This window comes from Alexandromys fortis, unplaced genomic scaffold (genome assembly GCF_014885135.2).
Source record: "Alexandromys fortis isolate MF-2015 unplaced genomic scaffold, M_Fortis_MF-2015_v1.1 scaffold_6, whole genome shotgun sequence".
Lineage (NCBI taxonomy): Eukaryota > Metazoa > Chordata > Mammalia > Rodentia > Cricetidae > Alexandromys > Alexandromys fortis.
In genome coordinates this window covers 21,099,419-21,119,703 of record NW_026067902.1, presented here as the reverse complement: position 1 = coordinate 21,119,703, position 20,285 = coordinate 21,099,419, and positions in this window count along the sequence as shown.

Below are 20,285 nucleotides of genomic sequence, written 5' to 3'. Positions count from 1 at the left end.
ATAGTGAATTTGACTAGATTGGCTGTGAGGTACATGGCCTTCTATACTGCAGCAGGCTCCTGCTTTATGTACCAAGCATCTCATGTTCCAATTCATGCAGCCCTTCTAGTCAGCAGTCAGAGGGCTCACATGGGTCACCCTGGTGTGACAGTGCCTATCTAGCGTCGTGATTAGGTAAGGGAAACATGGTAGTGACACACAGGTTCAAAGTCAAACCCAGCTGAGTCTGCTGATGTCAATGGCTTGGCTTAACGTCTCTAAGACGTTCATCTGTGAGCTGAAAATAGCAATGACACACGTTGGATGGGGTTGTGTTAAGGACTAAAGAGAGTAATAAATTGCAGGTGTTTGGAATTTTGCCTGGCACATGGTGATTAGTCAAGGGATTTTGATGGTTATTAACATTATACAGATCAAGGACTCTGACTGGAATTGCTGGGAAGTGAGAAGACATACAGAAACGATGGAATGGACTTTTTTGTTTTCTAAAATTGACTTTGATGGTGTCAGCTAAGAGAATGAAACAACAAACAAACAAACAAACAAAAAACCCCACAGGTTAGTTATATATGACCTAACAATGCAGATGTATCATATAATAAGAACAGTAACATTCTTCAATTGTCAAACTTTTTAAGATTGCCCAAGATGAGAAACAAAAAAGAAAAAATTCCCAGATATTTCTATGTTCTTAAATATTGCTTTGGTTAAATTGGAACTCAATGGTATAAGACAATGAATGTGACTTTTTTTTTCCTAAAGAAAAAAATGAAGAATTTAGGAAAAAGTAAAGAAGTAAGCCAAGGGCTGGAGAGACAGCTCAGTGGTTGGTTAGAACACAGTTTCTTCTTTAGAGGACCCAGATTCACATTCCTAACACCTGCATGGCAACTCACAACTGTCTGGAACTACAGTTCCAGGAGACCCAAAACCCTCTTCTGGCCTCAACAGGCACAAATGTAGTGCACAGATATACATGCAGGCAAAATACCCATACACATAAAAAATAAAAATGTAATAACTTCAAAAAGAAGTAAACTAGCACCCAAAGCAGCTTAATTGCATTATAGTAATCTATAGATCGTTTATCATAGGGGGTGTGGCATTATATTTCGGTGCCTGATAAATTGTGTTATTTGGGGGATATCAGTGGAAGTCAAAGTAGTATTAATTACCAGGTTAAGAAAGGTCAATAGAACTTTCCTGGAAAACACATAGACATGATTATACCAAACTAATCACCATGCTAAACTCATGGTGTTTTCATGATGAATGATTCTGGACTAATGGGCTCATTGCTCAAAAATCACAAAGCTGTCTGTGATCTTAGAAGAAACTGTAGTTGACGGCACAAGATAACCAACAGTGGCAGGCTTGGAAGGTACCAATATCAAAATAATGGAGAGGTCCCACTCTTAGTTCCTCTGTAAGAGTCAAGAAGCCTCATCAAGCGACACCAAGAGTCAAGGCAGCCTCCACAGCAAGTGCCATAGGTTAGTGAAGAGCCTGGGACATCCCTAAATAGACTGCTGGTATTTTAGACAAAGCACCATGGTGTTCACTGAAGACTTTCCTATTCTATGGGTCCTGAGAAATCCCTGTTAGAATATGTGTTCTTCAAAGTCTGGAAAAACCACGCCAGGAAGATTTTAGATAATCTTCATCACAAGATAGAAGCTGGTAAACAAGTAATCTGAAAAATACTTCTCTGAGTCTCTGCTTTTCCTCTTTTAATACACATGGAAAGAACATACTGCTGTGTTTAACAAAGTCGGTTAACAGATGTTCCAAGCAGTAACCATGGAATGGCTTGACAGCTAACGATAACAAAATGTTACACCATGTTATTCTCCTCTATCAAAAGGAATGGTCCAAAAGAGTGCCATACAATCTTCCCGGCTCTCATTTCCTCCCAAGGTAGCCATCCAGCAATGGTGAGTCACCACCCATCCCCGTCAGTTCTTGGCATTGGCAGTGGCAGGCAGATGCAGTATATTTTTCCCCAGATGAAGAGGCCTGGGAAGACTAAATTTTACCAAAGCTATTTATCCAAACCCTGACATCACTGGACAGGACTGGCAAGTATCTGCCCAACTATCACCATTCACTTTCATGAGCATCTAACCTGGGGGTTCTCAACCTGCGGGTCACGACCCCTTTGGGGGGTTAAAGGACCCCTTCACGGGGTAGCCTAAGACGATCAGAAAACACAGGTATTTACATTATGCTTCATAACAGTCACAAAGATACAGTTGTGAAGGAGCAACAAATATAATTTTATGGTTGGTAGTCACCATAACACGAGGAATTGTATTAAAGGGTCACAGCATTAGGAAGGTTAAGAACCACTGGTCTAATCTTCAGTGAAAACGCCGAGAAAGGTATGCATGGAGAATACTCACTAGGTACATGTGCTCTTATTAATATAAGGGGCTGCCTCTCTTCCATATGGGATGTTATGCCAGCAATAAACCAAGGAAAACTTGGGTATTGTATTTCACAGTAAAATAGCATACAAACTCCAGCTTCTTAGGTCACATATTGTACCTTCTGATATAGAGACATTCCACAGATTGCATAGACTCAGCCTTCATTTTGGGAAGGAACTCGGGTCCTAGGATAGAACCCATGAGTTATATAAAGAAGAATCAATGCGTGAGATGGAAATCATAATAGATCTGAGCTATGGTGGAATTCCTGAAAGTACAGGGCATGAAAGGGGCAGAAATTAAGAAACCAGGCAAAGGAATTATTGATCAATGCTGACCTCTCTGGCCCCTGAACTCCTTCTCAATATATCAGATAGCTAATCATAAAGATAAAATATATAAAATATAGAGATAATAAAACATGAGATAAAATTATGAAATAGAAAAATGTGCCCCCAGGGCTTCTGGTGCAATCTGCAAAGATCAACACCTTGCCTCCGCCATGCCAATGAACTGCACAAGAAACACAGGCTAAAAGACAGAATTTTATAGCCTTGTAACATGATAGGAAGACTAATTATGTATTTTGGTTTTCCTGCCTGATGTGTGGAAAATTCACAAATATGCAGGATTATTGATCATTTTCAAACTTCGAATGTGAACTTTCTCTGAAACCACTTTCATAGACCATTTCCCCAACGCTTATCCCTTTGGACATTAGACCCAACATACAATGAATGTTCATCTGTGGGGCTTTTATAAATTTCCCAGAACCTCACTCATTTCCAGGCAACATAATACAACTTTCCATAGGGTGTTAACAAAGTAATTGATCCTGGTAAACCTGAAGCCTTTCCCAACAAATTTTACCCTAGAATTAAGCTGGGAACATATTAAAATAGCTTAAGATAAGCATGTTTGTATTCTGGGCTAATTCTGCCTCCCCCGCCCCCCAGTTCCAGAGGCATCAGATACAATGGTATACCACTGGAATCAGCATAGCCAGCAAAGACACTGTCGATACACGCTTACAGTAAAACCATGAATTACTGGTATTTGGGGGATTATAGCGCGTTAATTAAGCAAGGAGGTAAAATTCAGAGTCTTATAGTTGCTAAAGTAAGAGAACGAAAATGGAATACCCTTTACAGAGGAATGCCTTAATGCTAAAAACAGAAACGTTTGCATTCTTGCCCATCAATTTTAAAAATTGGTTTGGCAGGATGTGGATGACGTGAAAGGTTGGTTGGCATAAGTGGTGCAATGCCATGTGGGCAATGAAGGCTCTATATCATAAGAACTTAGGAAGTCAGGCAGCTAAACGTTGCTGCCCCCACTGACAGCATCTCCGCATGAGGAGATAGAACATTAGGTAGGTAGATCAGCAGGTAAGTCACATCCAGTATACTCATCTTAAACTAATAACTGGGGACTGGCATAAATAGCTTCCCTTCTCCTCATGGTACAGTACATGCATTGTTCTCTAGATGAAATAAAGATGGGATGGTTATTGAAAACACGTGAGTCTTTCACAATGCGGTTAGAGCCACATGTGGTTTCAATAACCAACTAGTATTTGTTTAACATATAGTGACTTTATTATTAAATGTGGTATGATTATTCAATTTGAATGTCAAACATTGAAACCAACCTGGTTAAAGCTAATACCTACTTACTGTTAGATGTTCAGCAAATGCTCTTTAATGTGGAGTTATTATTTAATTATTTTAATCTTGGAAGTTTTCTTATAATTTACCTTATTACTCTCCACAATTTCTGTGTGCTCACAACACCGCCCTTGTTTCAGTCTTTGCGTTCTTACTTATCTATACCTGAGTAACAAGAGGGTACGCAATTAGATGTATCAATACTTTTCTAATTCTTGACTTAGTTTTTTTTTTTTCCAGCATAGTTCTACCTTTATTCTGGGAGGATTACATGGTTCTTGGATATCAGTGACATATTATTTCCAAAACTTAAAAAAAGCAAAAAAAAAAAAGCCCACTTTATGTGCTTGTTTTTAAGATTCTGTAGGACCAATAAAGATAACTATTTCCCCCCTTATCTAAATGCTCTAAAACTGAAGCTCCCCAAGGAAAGGATCCGTAGCACAATGGTTCTTTGGCAGCTGCAAGCCTGGACATGAATTCCCCTCTGCAGCTCTGATGGTGAAGGTCTTCTAGATCTTCATGACATCTGTAGAGAGAACAGAACTAAACCCAACTGTATTGCAGAGAAAGTGTGACCGCTAAACTCTGAAAACTCAAGAGGAAGCTTGAGAGACCAAACGCCTGTTATGTTCAACTCAAGATTCTACAGAACTAGACAGCGTCTCAGGTCCATGAGAGAACCTTTCACAGTAGATCCTTCAGGTTGTATTTCCTTTATCCTTGGAGAAGCAGAGCCTATTTCCTGAAAATCCTTCATGACCCTTGGAGAAAGTGTTAGGCCCTCTGGGTAGGGTATGATCATGTACCTCCATGCCCACCTTACTTCTAATTCTGTCACCTGATTTCATAAGCATCAACCTGCCATCTACTTAAACTCACCCATATTACCTCATAGGTCATTCAAAGGAACAAAACTTGGGATGTGTGGAGAAATAAGTTGTGGAATAATGTGAATAGTCGAGAAAGGGAAGGATATTCATCAGTCAGAATAACACCTCATTCTTTTCTTGTTACTGTTTATTTTTGAGATTGTATTTTAATTACAATAGTTTTCCCTCTAAATCCTCTTATGCATCCAACCCTGCTGTTCTTCAAATCCATAGCTTCTTTTTCTTCAACTGTTATCAGTTAATTTTTATAAAGGACACGCAGTGTCCTAAATAGTGTTCCTTGTTGCTTTCCTGAGCATCACCACATTTAAGCCCTTAAGGACCCTGAGGATGAAGCCTGACAGATGGGTCAGATAATCCCTCACAGTCTCTTTACCAGAAAATGGGCGAGACAGGACATAAATCAGGACATAAATACAAGTAGCCTGGCTCCAGTGTCAAACCTACACTCAATGAATGGGCTGTGGAGTTTGATGAATGAGTTCAAGTAGTTGACAGGTTGATTCTTGTGAGGGTCAGACCCTGATCACCTTTTATTCTGTGAGCTCCAGGTGAAGCTTTGTTCCAACAGGAAGATTTTTCGGATAGAGCAGTATGAGAATTGAATAGATGCCTGAGGGCCAGTAGGAAATATCAATTCTGGGGCTAGGAATGTTGAAAGGACTGACAGTTACTTTTCAAACCAAGCCACATGTCTACAGCATGGGCAATGTTCTAGGAACAACCAGCAGGGATGGTGGAAAAGCCCTACCACTTATTCTGGCAAATTTAGGAGAAAATTCTCAGAAGACAGTAAGAAAATATACTGTTTATTGCCTAATTTAAATCTCTTTCTGCCTCATTTTTGTGGGGAGAATGTCTATACTTTTTTTTTTTTTTTGCCAACTGCCAACCTATGTTATGACTGTTAAAGACTTCATTCAAATGTAAAACACCAGGCTCACAGGTCTCACCAATTAGGAGGTATATTGTCTTTACACTGGTTGCCAATGTAATTTTGTTTCTAATATGCTGTGAAAGCAGGGGGCAGTTAAATAAAGCCCAGACCTACTGACTGCTTGTCAAGGAAGTAGCGCATGCTGAGAGCAAAGGCTCCTTTCCATGTGCTATGTTTATACACATCTTCTCCTGGGCTTCAGCTCAGAGACTGGTTTATAACTGTGGCAAATAAAAAAGAGTTTCCCTGGCTGGCTGGAATCTAATCAGCGGGTGTGGGACAGTGATTCTCTATTCATGGTGATCTGTATTATTATCCCCAGCATCTTCTCCAGCATGCGAAGGAATTCCTCAAGGTGTTTCTATTCGACCACCGATAAGAAACATTGTATTTGTTGTTGTACTACAGAGGAAAGAATGTTTTTCCTACCATCAAGATTAACTCATAGCAAGTTATTCACACTGCATGGGACTGCTCTCATTTTTTCCCTACCTCATCTCAACTATCTCCTCTGATAGCTAAGGCCAGAAGTTCTTGACATTCAACTAGAGTGTTCACTCTCTTTTAAGAACCAAATTCACATACACTTTCCTTCTGATGAGAATTTAAATTGCAGACTATAAGCATAATTAACTGGCTCAAGGAAAAGCACAGCTCTAAGACAGAGCATTGCTCACCAGCCCCCTGTACTCATCATTTGTACCACCAATTAAAGGAAGATAACCTCGCAGAAAGACAGGAGAGGAAAAGAAAAAAACTCTGACATAGATTTCCTTCTAGATATCTCATTTGGTTCTACTATTTTGGTCACACAAATTTTGATTACTTAGAAAATTTGGGGGATACAAAAGCTAAGAACAGAAATCTGAGTATGCTTAAGTTTTTTAATGAATAATTAAAATACAGAAAGATTATATTTGAGAGAAGATATTTAGATGGGATGAGGATAATTGTTTTCACATTATTCTAGAGTGATTTGCAAGAAAGAGGAAGAGAGTATTTGAGAGGGATAAAGGGATAACAGGAAGGATAATGATGGAAAGGGGAGGGCAATAGAGGAGCAAATATGAACAAAGTGTAATAATGTTTACATTATAAAATTTTCATAATTAAATTCATTATTTTATATGTTACCTGGAAGTAAAAAATAATAATTTAAAAATTTAAGTCATTTGCTATTATCCTTGAGGATGCAATTAATCCAACCAGTAGAATCTACAGATAAGTTGAAGATATAGTTTGATCGGGTATAAAAATTTTAAAAGAGCATTATAACAATTTGTGATCCAAAGAATCTCTCGACTACTTAAGAAGAAAGAATGTTTTATGTTACGCTGCAGGAACAGTTTTCAAAGTGTATAATTTCACATTCAGTATTTTAAAGATGGAATGTTCATGATAGATAAAGATTTGCCTAAATAATGATGAGAGCTCTTCCCCTTGCCAGTCTTTGAACATATTTCTGTAGGAATATTCAATGAGAATTTAATATTATAATCCAGAGAGTCTATGTATGAGTCATGAGCAACCCGCAGCTAAGAATACTAGCACTGAATATCAATTGAAAGAGAATCCCACAACTGTTTTCTGTAACCTGAGGTGGACAGTATTCTTTGGAGGTCCTAGAGCTTCCAAATCATAGTAAATGAATCATTGCAATGTACTAATAGCGTGTTACATGCCAAATATTGTGTTAAAAGAGAGACACAAAATTTGGGAGTTTTAACTTAAATTGTCCTTCAATCTTTATACTCACTACCTACCTATACTAGCAAAGAGGACACTTGGTTTCATGTTAACCCCCATTAATTACTGATTGGACTTAAAATCACTGTGGAAATAAGCTTTCTGGGTGTTTCCAGATAGGTTAAACTCAGAAGAGAATACCTACCCTTAATATGAGTAGTGCCTTCTGATGTGGAATGTCCTTCTGTATATGTGTTGCTTTTTATTGGTTGGTGAATAAAGCTGTTTGGGTCAATGGCTTAGCAGAGCAAAGCCAGGAGGGAAATCTAAAAGAGAGAGAGAGAGAGAGAGACAGACAGAGACAGAGACAGAGACAGAGACAGAGACAGAGACAGAGACAGAGACAGAGGCAGAGAGAGAGTAGGTGGAGCCAGGAAGACACCATGTAGCTGCCAAAGGAGATGGATGCCACAGACCTTTACCTGAAAAGCCACAGCCTTATGGCGATACACAGATGAACAGAAATGGATTAATTTAAGATATAAGTTAAACAGGATAATGCCTAGGCTATTGGCCAAGCAGTGTTGTAATAGTCTCTGTGTGATTATTCAGGTCTGAGCGGCCAGGAATGAACGAGAAGTCTCTGCTTACAGCCTTCATCAGGAATGGGAGTTCGAGGCTGAAAAATCGAAAGAAGCTCAGCACCAGCATTCTTCTCTCTCACTGATGTGGACAGCATGCATCTACCAGCACACACCCACTGTTGATCTATGTTCCCTGCAACGATGGACTACGTTCCTTCTTCACCTGAGCCAAAATGAACCCTTCCCTCCTTAAGCTGCTCATGTCAGGCATGTTGCCTCAGCAACGAGAAAAGTAGGCCTTCGTTTTGTCTTATTTACCCTGCCCATTGCCTTACAGAAGCTTTTCAGCTTCAGGAAGTCTCGTTTGTTCTCAGTGTCAGTGCTGCCGGTGTCATATTTAGAAAGTGGTCTCCTGTGCCAAGACATTCAAGGCTACTTCTCACTTTCTCTTCTATTAGACTCAATGTAAGTGGATTTATGTTGAGGTCCTTGATCCATTTGGGCTTGAGTTTGTGCATAGCGATGGATATGGATCTATTTGCAATCTTCTACATGTCGACATCCAGTTATGCCAGCGCCATCTGTTAAAGATGCTTTCCTTTTTCCATTGTATCATTTCACCCAATGGGAAGAGTGGGTGTGGATGGGTTGGTGGGGAGGTAAGGGGGGGCAGGAGGAGGAGTGAGGAGGGAGAACTGTGATTGGAAGATAAAATGAAATTCAAAAAAACAAATTAATTAATTTAAAAAGGGAATACAGTTGTGTCAGTGGAGAGGAGAGATTTGATATTCTAGAATGAAATGATAAGATTTGCTAATGAACTGTCTGAAGGTTGAACGGATAGTCCCTGAGCATCTCAAGGAGGTGCTGGTGAATAAAGGTAGGTCCTTACTGAGAAAACTGAAATGGGGAAAGACTGGAGTCTGAGCTACGTAAGGAAGAGAAATCATGCAACTTCAGATGTGTTTGCTTTACAACGCAGAGATAGACATGGCGAGGCTGTGAGAGGGACTCAATGAGAAACCCAGAGTAAGGAGTCATTATTGTAGAGAGAAGATTTAAAACAAAACTTAGAGATGGAACCATCTAGGATAATACTGAAAGAGATGAGTCCCAGGACACCCCGTGTTTTTGCAGAGCAATGGAGAGCAGACAGCTAAGAAACCTGGAAAGAAGGGTGAGGGGATAAGAGAGAGCGAGGGAGCTGGTTCCTTAGAAGCCAGAGCTGGAGGGGCTTTCAAAGGAATCTAAAGGACCACTGCCCATGTCTCAACAGTTCATCATGTTGTTTCAAAAGCAAAGAAAATTTGGATGACTGTGTACCATGAGGATCGGTGTGACTCACTAGGAGCAGAAGCCAGACAGGGCTGAAATGAACAGGACTTAATTTTCTTTCAGTATGCGAACTTGTCTAATGCCCCTGGGCTTGGGTTGGATCAAATTCCTAGCCACAGCATCTAAAGCCAAAGTGCAAGTCTTGCTCCTTCATCACGGAGCATGAAGGAAGCGACAGAGTGGAACCCAAGAGAAAGCACAAAGCTGAGGGTGTTTTTAAGTGAGCTGACCACTGCTTGCCGCTGAATACACTTGACTGCTTGAATGTAAAGAATTCTAGCAGAGAATTCATTATCCTACCTAAGAACAGAACATCCAGGAACCAGGGAAGAAAAAAGAAATTATCTCTTTCTCCACTGTCAAAATCAAAGCAAGCTTCAAAGACAACGTCTCTGGCATCTTCAGTAAGCGACTGAGCTATTTGGTCAGTGTGCACAGAAGCAGTGTCTCTCTGCCATGCACAGTCACGTGTGGGGGCATCTCAACATGCAGTAGACCGGGGGAACCATGAGAACCTCTCTGGTTTTGCATCTCTGGAAATAGCATGGTGATCATTCTTGCCAGACCCAGGAGTTTATATAGACAAAGACAAGGAAGCAGGAGCCTATGAGCTATGCCCACTAAGCTCTGAATCCATGGCAACATCTGTGGACTGAATGTGGTCTCTCATCTGTCAACTCTGCCCTCTGCGAACAGTCATTGTGAGGAATTGCTCTTTCACTAAGGCACATGTGTTCAGGCAAACAGAACCAGACAAGGGCTATGGATCATTCATGCCTGCCTTGAGCCCCTGGACCAGAGGTACCGTCTTGGGAATTATTCTCTTGTCTCTAGAACCTCAGAGAACATGGAGACCTCTCTCCCCTTCCCTGCCTCGGAAATTGTACTCCTTGATACTCTTTTGAGGAAGTGCTTTATCACACCCCTAAATAAGGGATTTTCTGCTACAGGGGCCAGGGTAGGGAGAACGGCAGTTAAAAACACAGAGAAATTTCTCTGACCAGGGCTCTTTAAAAGCTGATCACCCATGGTTTGCCACGGCCTGCCTTCCAATTATATAAGAATCAACAGGAAATTCAACTTAGCATGTCTGGATCTGGATGAGCCACGACCTGACTCTTCCTGAATGAATAAGCTCAACAATTTCTTCTTGTCATAAATCATACTAAAATTTTGTTTTGTTGTTGGCTCCTTTGGAGAACAGGTTCTCATATAGGCTGGTGGGAAGTGCACTAGGTAGCTGAAGATGGCCGTGAATTCTGATCCTCCTCCTGCCTTTATCTCCCAAACACTTCAAAGATCTCTTTATGATATCTAATGCATATGCATACATTTCATATAGCACCTGCCTGGCAATGGAAAAGTAGAGACAAATAGAAAATGGGCCTGAACATTTAAGTAATTTCCCCAGAATCACAGAGCATTTTCATATATGTATATATTATTATATTTCATATATATTATATATGAAATTATATATATATTATACTTCATATATATATTATATTTTGATCCTATTTACCCCATCTATTGCTATTTTTAATCCTATCTGTTTTTCACTTTTCTTTTCCCTTATACCCTTCTTGATTTCATGCCCCCTTTCTCCCCTAGATTCCACATCACAGAAACAGCATATGGTATTTTTCTCATTGTTTTGAATAAAGTGAAATGATATTGCTTTTCACGTAATGATCTGAAGTTCCACTCATTTTTGTGAAAACAACATAATCTCATTCTTCTTTATAGCTGAGTAAAAATTTCACAGCTCAGTTTTCATGATAACATACAGGACTTACAAGAAAGAGAGCATAAAGTCTTTCAAGAAATAAAGCATAAGACTGGAAACAAAAAAGATATCTAATAGAAGATGCACCCTTCTTAGTTGGCCGTGAACCAGACAACAATAATAGAAACAGGTAATACTTATTTATTGCTTACTATCAATAAGGTCTACCAACTGATTTAATCCTCATCTTAGTCATCAGAGGAAGGACGAAAGCCCAAAAGGCTTAGGTAACCTGCTCAGCATCACACAGCTCTTGGGCAAGTACAGTGTGACTCCAGAAACTCTGAAGAGGATACACACGTGGTAGGAGTGAAGCAGAGGTTTATTAGGTTTCAGATCATCCTTGTATAGTCAGTCAGCAAGTGACGACATGTCCTAAGGAAGTGAGCTGAGTTTAATGAACTACAAAGAAGTTGGGATGAGAAATACTGAGGTCACTGCAGAAACTAAAATGCAAGAAGAGGCCATAATAAGCAGAACTCTGTCTCTGGCCCTGGGCAAGCCTCAGGTTAGGTCCAAGAAGAAATCCAGGGACACAGACTAGCTTCGTGGTACTATCAGGAGATGGGAAGAAGCTAAAGATTGGAGCACGGTTCCACAAATTCAACCTGAAGAGCACATCTGTGGTCAGTGACTCTGTGAGCTCCAGGCATGAACCATCTGGTGACTTGTTTAGGCCCTTGAAATACATACTCTTTTTAACAGATGGATATTTATTTCAGAATCATCAGTCAAGTGGCTGACTACTGTGGCCACAACTTTCTCAAGAACTCTTGTCATGCAGAGACAAACCACAGGAATGATTGGTCAACACCCTCGGAGCTCAAACTCTGAGGTCTACCAGTAGCTGGGTGACCCTAAGCATGCCTGTCTGGCTACTTCTGCAAATCCCCTGATTCTAATACAACCTCAAAGCATCCAAGAACAGGGCCTACATTCATCCATCCATCCATCCATCCATCCATCCATCCATCCATCCATCCATCCACATTTTGAGGCCATTCTGCTTCCCCACATGACCCTCTTCTATTATAAATGCTTGGCTTTGGTCATTTTCTCTCCTTTTTCTTCTCCTCCCACTCACTTGACTTCCTTTTCTTTCTTGGGAACACTCTACCGAAAGAGAGACAACATCTTCTCCAGTCAGCAGAGTGGAACTGGCCATTGGGATAAATTTTAATCTACCAAATTTTCAGCTGATATTTTAACATCTTAGTTAATTCTAATGGTCACAGTCACCAATGCCCCCAGGGCAACCTGCCATATTGTAATACAATTAGCCTCCAAACATCTCAGTTCCTGGAAGGGCCTTTTCTTTATTCTCCTTTCATGCCAACAGCTCTTCATTTCCAAAGACAAGGCATGAAATCTAACTCCCAAATCCCACAAAATGGGAGAAAATTTGGTACCACCCACTCACACATTCCCAGTGAAGGTTTCACAGACATGGTTTCTTGACAATCGCTCTGGGACTGGACTTTCGAATCAATTATAACTGTGATTAGTGCCAACAACATTTGTTCTTTCCATATCATGTTCTTAGTAATTAGAAAGTATTTCTCTGGATCACAGAATGCTTCAAGCTTGCCGAAAGTGGGCTCCATTGATGACTTCTCAGTGCTGTGAATGATTCTACTGGGGCTCCCATCATAAAAATAACCACTTCACTGACTAGAGTCAGTTTTCGCCTTACTTAGCCTGCCATTTGCCCAGTATTCACTTAAATAAGTTTGCCTTTGAAAACTGGGATCGTTCATACTGTTTATAGTTGAATCCAGCTTACCCAGAACAAAGCTTTTATAGCCATTTTCCCAGCAAACATTGGACAGAGTGGTACAGGATGAGCTCATTGCTACTCAGCAGATGCTGTGATGGACTATTAAGGCAGAGCAAGTTCCCCTAGACAGGCAGTGATTATTCAGGACCAGAAAGTGAGCCTCTGTCTATTCCAGACACTAAGGCTGAACCTGTGATGTCTATCAATGCATACTTGTAGCCAGGATGGGAGTCCCATAGGATTAATGCATAAAATACACAGACCATTGGTGTAGGAGGTTCCTCTGTCTATGTGTTGCATTCATTGGTTAAATAAAGAAACTGCCTTAGCCTTTTGATAGGGCAGCATTTAGATAGGAAGAGTAGATAGAACTGGATACTGGGAAGAAGGGCAGATAGAAAGCCACCATTAAGCTGTCAAGTCAAACATGCTGAATCTTTTCCAATAAGCCAGAACCTTGTGGTGACTTACAGATTATTAGAAATGGGTTGAATCAAGATGTGAGAGTTAGCTAATAAGAGGCTAAAGCTTATGGGTCAAGCAGTAATTTAATTAATACAATTTCTGTGTGATTATTTCAGGAGTAAGATAGCTGGGCGGGACGGAACAAAGGGGCCCCATGCTCCTACAACAGACCATCACGTGTCTCCTTCCGGTACACATTCCCAGCCTTAATCCCTGTACACACTCCCAAATTAATCATGAAATTCTATGCTAAGTATTCTCTATCCCTTTGCATTAAGTACTTTCATAATTTACTGAAGAGTGTTCAGGACTGACATATTCTTAAGGTTATTAAGAATAGTAATGTTGGCCGGGAGGTGGTGGCCTTTAACCCCAGCACTTGGGAGGCAGAGGCAGGCAGATCTTTGTGAGTTTGAGGCCAGCCTGATATACAAGAGCTAGTTCCAGGACAGGCTCCAAAGCTACAGAGAAACCCTGTCTCTAAAAACAAACAAACAAACAAAGAATAGTAATGCTAACCTAAAAGGATGTTCAAAGGTCTGTGACTAGAACTCCAGGAAGACACAACAGGGTCAGGACTGCGATTCTGAAATGTGAGGACGCCCTGTGTAGTCAGTTTCTTTTTTTTTTAATTTATTTATTTCTTTATTAATTAATTAAAGATTTCTCTCTCTTCCCCACCGCCGTTTCTTAATGAACCAAAACCATGAGAAAGTTCAAGAGTTACTTGAAAAAGAGGTTGGCAAGATAGCTAGATGTTGTTGTTGTTGTTGTTTTTATGGGCCTGTGGATAAATCTAAGGCCTGATACTTGATACATTAGTATTTCACAATGGAACTACATCCATAGCCCTAACAATTAGTCCTGAAAGCAACATGTACACACACACACACACACACACACACACACACACTAGTACTTTGAGAATTTTGTACAATGTGTTTTGATCACATTCATCCCCAATAGCTTTTCCCACATCTATCCCTCTTCAGTACCCACCCAACATTCTGTCCTTTCCTTAACCATCAAGATCAATTTGTGTTGTTCAAATATTCTTGGATGTGTGGTCTTCCACTGGAGTGTGGCCAATGTACCAGGAACTAAATTTTGAATGAAAACTGTCTCTTCCTCTCCTAGAAGCTAACAATTCCAGATAGCTCCAAGACTCGGGATGGGATTTCATACCCAGCTCTCATCTGCTTGCTGGCATTTGGTCTGGCTTGAGCTTGAATGAGTTGTGTATATACTGGTATAGCCACTCTATTGTTCTTTAATGGCAAAGAAGGGGCATCTCATTATCCTTGTCCACTAAGAAATGCTTTTCCCTGAAGTGATTTCTGTTAGGCTCTGACAAAACTCTTTCTAGGCTATAAATCTAAAGTTCTTTTGGGAAAATAGCAAATAAGGGGTAGAGGTTAAGTTATTCTAAGACTGCATGCAAATAATAGTCAAGAATTTCTGAAACTGTGAATTAGATTTCCTTAACATATAATAATTTAATCAAGTATTTATCTAATTTGCAATGAACTAAGAAATATATACCAAACATTATGAAAGCAGTTACTTAAGTTTCCTGGTATTCATAAAAGCAGCTTTACATGTGTGAGGGCTATTCTTGGTTGTCAACTTGACTGTATCCGGAATGAACTATCATCCAGAAATGGAGGGCACACTTGTGACCCGGATCTTGAGGCAAGAAGACAACGAACCTTTAATTCAGACCTTGAGGCTGGATGGCTCATGTTTAATCTGGGCCGCCCCTGTTGCTGGAAGCCTGCATAAGGACAAGGAAAGAAGGAAGGGTTTGTTCTTCACCTGTTTGTCCTTGCCCTGCCAGCGTACCCATTCCAGCTGAGACTCCCAGCTTCGTGGGAGTGAGCAGCTACTACATTCTTGGACTTCTCAATGGCTAGCCATTGTTGAACTGTAGCCTGTAAATCATCCCAATAAATTCATATATTTAGAAAGACAGAGAGACAAGTGGCGACAGACAAATAGAGAGACACAGAGACAGATTCATTTCAAGCTGTGTGACTCTAGAGAACCCTGACTAACACATGTTTTAACTCATTTGATGTTCATGCCACAGAAACGATTACCTCTGATCAGGAAAGGAAGGAACTAGAGTACAGAGAAAATAATGTATTAATGATCACAGGAAACACTTTTTTGTTTATTTAATTGCAATGTGTAGATGTGCCTGTGCCGGTGTGGGAGGTAGAGGGCAGCTTGACACAGCTGGTTCTCCTCTTCAGGGTTCCCGGAATCAAACTTAGGCTGTCAAGCTTAGCAGCAAACACCTCTAACTGCTGAGCCTTCTTAGCACTGCACAGAGAAGAACCTGAACCATCTAAGTCTGACTCTAGCGCCGAGGCTTTAAGTAGCTACAAAAGTAATATCATTTAAGAAAAAAAGATGAAGGGAAGAATTTATTTAAAAATATAATTAACCAAAGTAGGAGACAAATTTAGATTTTCAATCAAGATTTATTTTTTTATTTCCTAAAGTCGAATATGTTTTCTTTCCTTAGTTCACTGGAAGCCATCAAAGAGTTCTCTCCAGTGGAATTTTCTAAACTGTAGTGACAATACAGATTAACAGTGGCTCTAAACTCACTTCACCAGAGCAGGCAGCAGCCAGAAAAGGGATTAGCCTGCTGAACCACTGTGAAGGAGAGCCACCACCACCTTACCCAGCCCTGGCTCTTAGATGAGGCCTAAGTCTCTTTTTTAGATTTTCTGTTCCTTCAGCCCTATACCTCAACCTGTGAACTCAGATTTTTTTCTTTTTTATTAATTTTATTGAGCTATATACTTTTCTCTGCTTCTCTCCCTTCCTCTTCCCTCCAGTTCATCCCTCTCCCATGGTCCCCATGCTCCCAATTTACTCAGGAGACCTTGTCCTTTTCTACTTCCCATGTAGATTAGATTCACAGGTGTCTCTCTTAGGGTCCTCCTTGTTGTCTTGGTTCTCTGGGATTGTGAATTGTAGGCTAGTTTTCTTTGCGCTATGTCTAAAAAAAAACCACTTATGAGTGAGTACATATGATGTTTGTCTTTCTGGGTCTGGATTACCTCACTCAATATGATGCTTTCTAGATCCATCCACTTGCCTGCAAATTTCAAGATGTCGTTATTTTCTCCTGCTGTGTAGTACTCCATTGTGTAAATGTGAAATCAGAATTTGAAAGCTGGTTGCTCTGATTCTGCAGATTTTGCCTTTCCCATGCCCTTAGGTTACCTCAAGAACCCTAACCTAACCTGCATGCCCTTAGGGCCTTGTTATCAGAACAGGTTCTTAAGTCCATCTCTTTGGAAGTGGTGCTTTAGGGAAGATGTTCTTGATGATAAGCCAAATCTCACACTGTCTTTAACTGAGAACTAAGGTTCTCTGTTATTAGTTTGTCTGTTTGTTTTTAACTTGGGTAAGGTGTGCAGTTTCTTCAGCAGTGGGGTGTTATCTTCTCCTTCTGATGGGCAACCAAGAGGATTGACAAGTCTGGATTGTTGAGGAACTTCTGGAGTCTTCCTGACCCATACCCGAGCAGGCATCCCACATCTAGGACTGGGAATTTGTTGAGTAGCCAATGGCTTTCTAGGGGCAGCTAGCCATCCCCACAGGGGCCCTTGGATTGCCCTTGGCATTTGTGCTTTCTTTACCAGGTAATAGATTTCCATATGGCTTACTCAAACATTCTTCATTTTCCTTCATCCTTCCCTGTTCCCACCCACCTGCCCAATCATCAACCCTCCTGCCTGCTTAACCCCTTCATTCCCACTCTTCTGCCTGCTTAACCCTTCCACCGCCAGTATTCCCCTCTCTTCTTTCATTTTATTCTCGCTCTACTATTCCTCTCCTTTAAGGGAAGCTTCTCCCAATGCTCCCTCCCTAGCTGCCTGGTTTCCACATGTACTCCATGTTAAATAAGCAAAGCTAAAAGCTTAATTTAGGATCTGTATATGAGACAGAATATACAGCATTTGTCTTTCTGGGCCTTGGCTGAATTACTTAATACAATTCTTTACAGTTTCATCCATTTACTTAAAAATCTAATTTTTCTTTACAGATGAATAAGATTCTATTATACATATGGACCACATTTTCACTATCCATTCCTCAGATGAAGACCATTCAGGCTGCTTCTGGTTCTTAGCTATGATGAAGAGGGTCTCTCACAGGGGCATAGCAGGGTCACATGGCAGTTTCAGTTCCTTTTCCTTCTTAGAAGCATCCAGACTGTTTTCCAAGAGGACACACTAGTTTACACTCCTGGCAGTGTAGAAAGTTTTCCTCCCCCCCCCCCACTTCCATGACAGCATTTATTGTCATTTGTATTCTCGGTATCGCCATTTGGACGGGGGTAACACGGAAATTTAAAGCAGATTTTTAACCTGCATTTCCCTGATGGCTAAAAAAGGTTAAACCTTTTTGAGTGCTTTCTAGTCATCTGAATTTCTTTTGAAAACTGTTTAGTTTCATTGCTCATTTTGTCATTAGGTTGTTTTCTTGGTGTTTAGTTTTTTGGTTCTTTGTATATTCTTGACACTAATCCTCTGTTGATCGTATACTGGAATAGTTTCCTAGTATTCCCTGGGCTGCCTATTTACTTGATTGACAGTTTCCTTTGCTTTACAAGAAAATGTCATGAGATTCAATTTGCATATTCTATTCTTGAGGGCTTTTAATTTAATCGTTCCTTTGGGTGATCCAGTTCCTCTACCTTGTCTTCAAGCTGATATTCTGTCTTCTTCATGATCCATCTTGTCAATATTTCTGCTGAACTTTTATCAGACTTTGTGAGTTTTTCAGTTCCTGCTTCATTTCAATTTAGGAATTTTTAAAAAATTCTATCGGATTATTGAATCTAATTCTCATACCATGTATGTATAGATGTATGTATGCATGCATGTACATCTTCCTCTGCAATGTAGATAACCCACTCCTTAGTTCTGAGAGGTCATTTTGAGCTAAGTGAGCATGTTTAGATTTCTAGTGAGGAGAATTCAACGTGATGCAGCATCAGATTAGAAAATCTATTGCCCAGCATCAGAGGCTCTATAGTAAACACAGAGAGCCCACCAGAGCCACTCAAAGTCACACAAGCAGATACTCTGTCCTGATGAAACTATGGGCTTGGGAAGGGGCCAATCTCATTCCAGTTTGGAGAAGAAGCATGTACGTTCTATCGGTCATCATTATATGATATGGAATTGGTGGTCATCTCCCTGTGTTGACAGTAAACTGACAAACACAGTGAAAGGACATAGTGACCGGAGCAATGAAAACCCAAGTTGCCCTAACACAGAAGCTACTGGAGCAAACAGGAAAACTAGCCAAGTGGAAAGAAATCAAAACGAATGTTAAATAGGACAAGTTCCAGTAGTAGCCATAAAGCTAGCCTTTGCCCCAGAGAAAAAAAGATTCTGCCAAGTGTCCTGGAAGAGCAGTTCTACACGAGCTGAAGGAGGGAGGAAGCAGGGACAGATAGGATGAGGAGTAACCTAGAGACTCCCAAGGGATACTTTTGTGTCAATCATTCACAAATGCTGTTGGTTGATGGCTCCAACTGAGTCCCTTCTCAGGAACTGACTTATAACAAAGGGAACTATCGCAGTCAGGGGGCTGTAATGGTTCACTGATTGCTTGTCGAGGGGACTTAAAGACCTTGAGCCCCGCTTTGCCTCCAGTTCAGAGATTCCTTCAACTCAGAGTATTGCTCCCACAGGTGGTGGCTAAGACTCCCCCTCTCCTTTTGTCTTTCCTGTATAATCATTGCAATGAACGCTTACAGCCATCCTTCCTTCATTCTTTTTCCATAAACTCTTTATTCCACTCAGTGGCAAGTCTTACTCTCAGTTTAGGGCAGGTAACATCCTCCTCACTTCTCTTTAAGTAAGAGGTCCTTACAAGGCTTCCAGCCCATGGTCAATCTTTGCCCTTCTCCTTTGTCTCTCCACTTCTTGACCTCCCTGCTGGCCTGCCCTTGTGAAGCAATCACCTAGCTTAGACCCTCGGACTTGCTCTTTCCTCTGCACAGAGAGCTCTTCCCCCAGTATGCCCACGCTCTTCAATTTCTCTTCGTTCAGTTATTTGAGCTACTGCCACTTTCTCAGAGGTTCTGTTGTGTCCCCTTTTACAAAGATGTTTTCTGTTCTTCCTTGTTCAATTTTCTCCATTACCTTTACCACACTTTAGTGGTCTGCTATTGATTATTAGAACAAGGGCTATGGAAGTAATTCGGATAGAGTGTATGCCTTGTATGTATGGTGCCCCGGGTTGAATCTCTGGCATATGTACGCAAAAGATACAATCATATTAGTAGGCATCCAACAGGTAGTGGTTGAATAAATATGTGAAATAATGGGTAAATAAAGAATACATCATGACTACAGAGAGCTAAGTATTTAGTTTTTTTTTTTTCAAGCAGATGAGTAAGACAAATTGAAAACACTTTGGTAATGACCTCCTGCCAGACTTGGACTGAAACACACGATTGAGTGACCTGTGGTAGCTGAATTTCTTGATGACTTCCATAGGGTGACAAACACCCAAAATGATCAGGCAAAGGACAGGACAGAAATGTTGTGAAGGAAGGGATTTAATGTAGATGTGGTACCTAAAGAATTTTTGGAAGAGCTGGGGAGCAGGGTTACTTTGCCCTAAAGTAACCTCACTGTGATTACAGTTCTGAGACCAACAAAGCCCAGCTGACTTTACCCCCTCTGT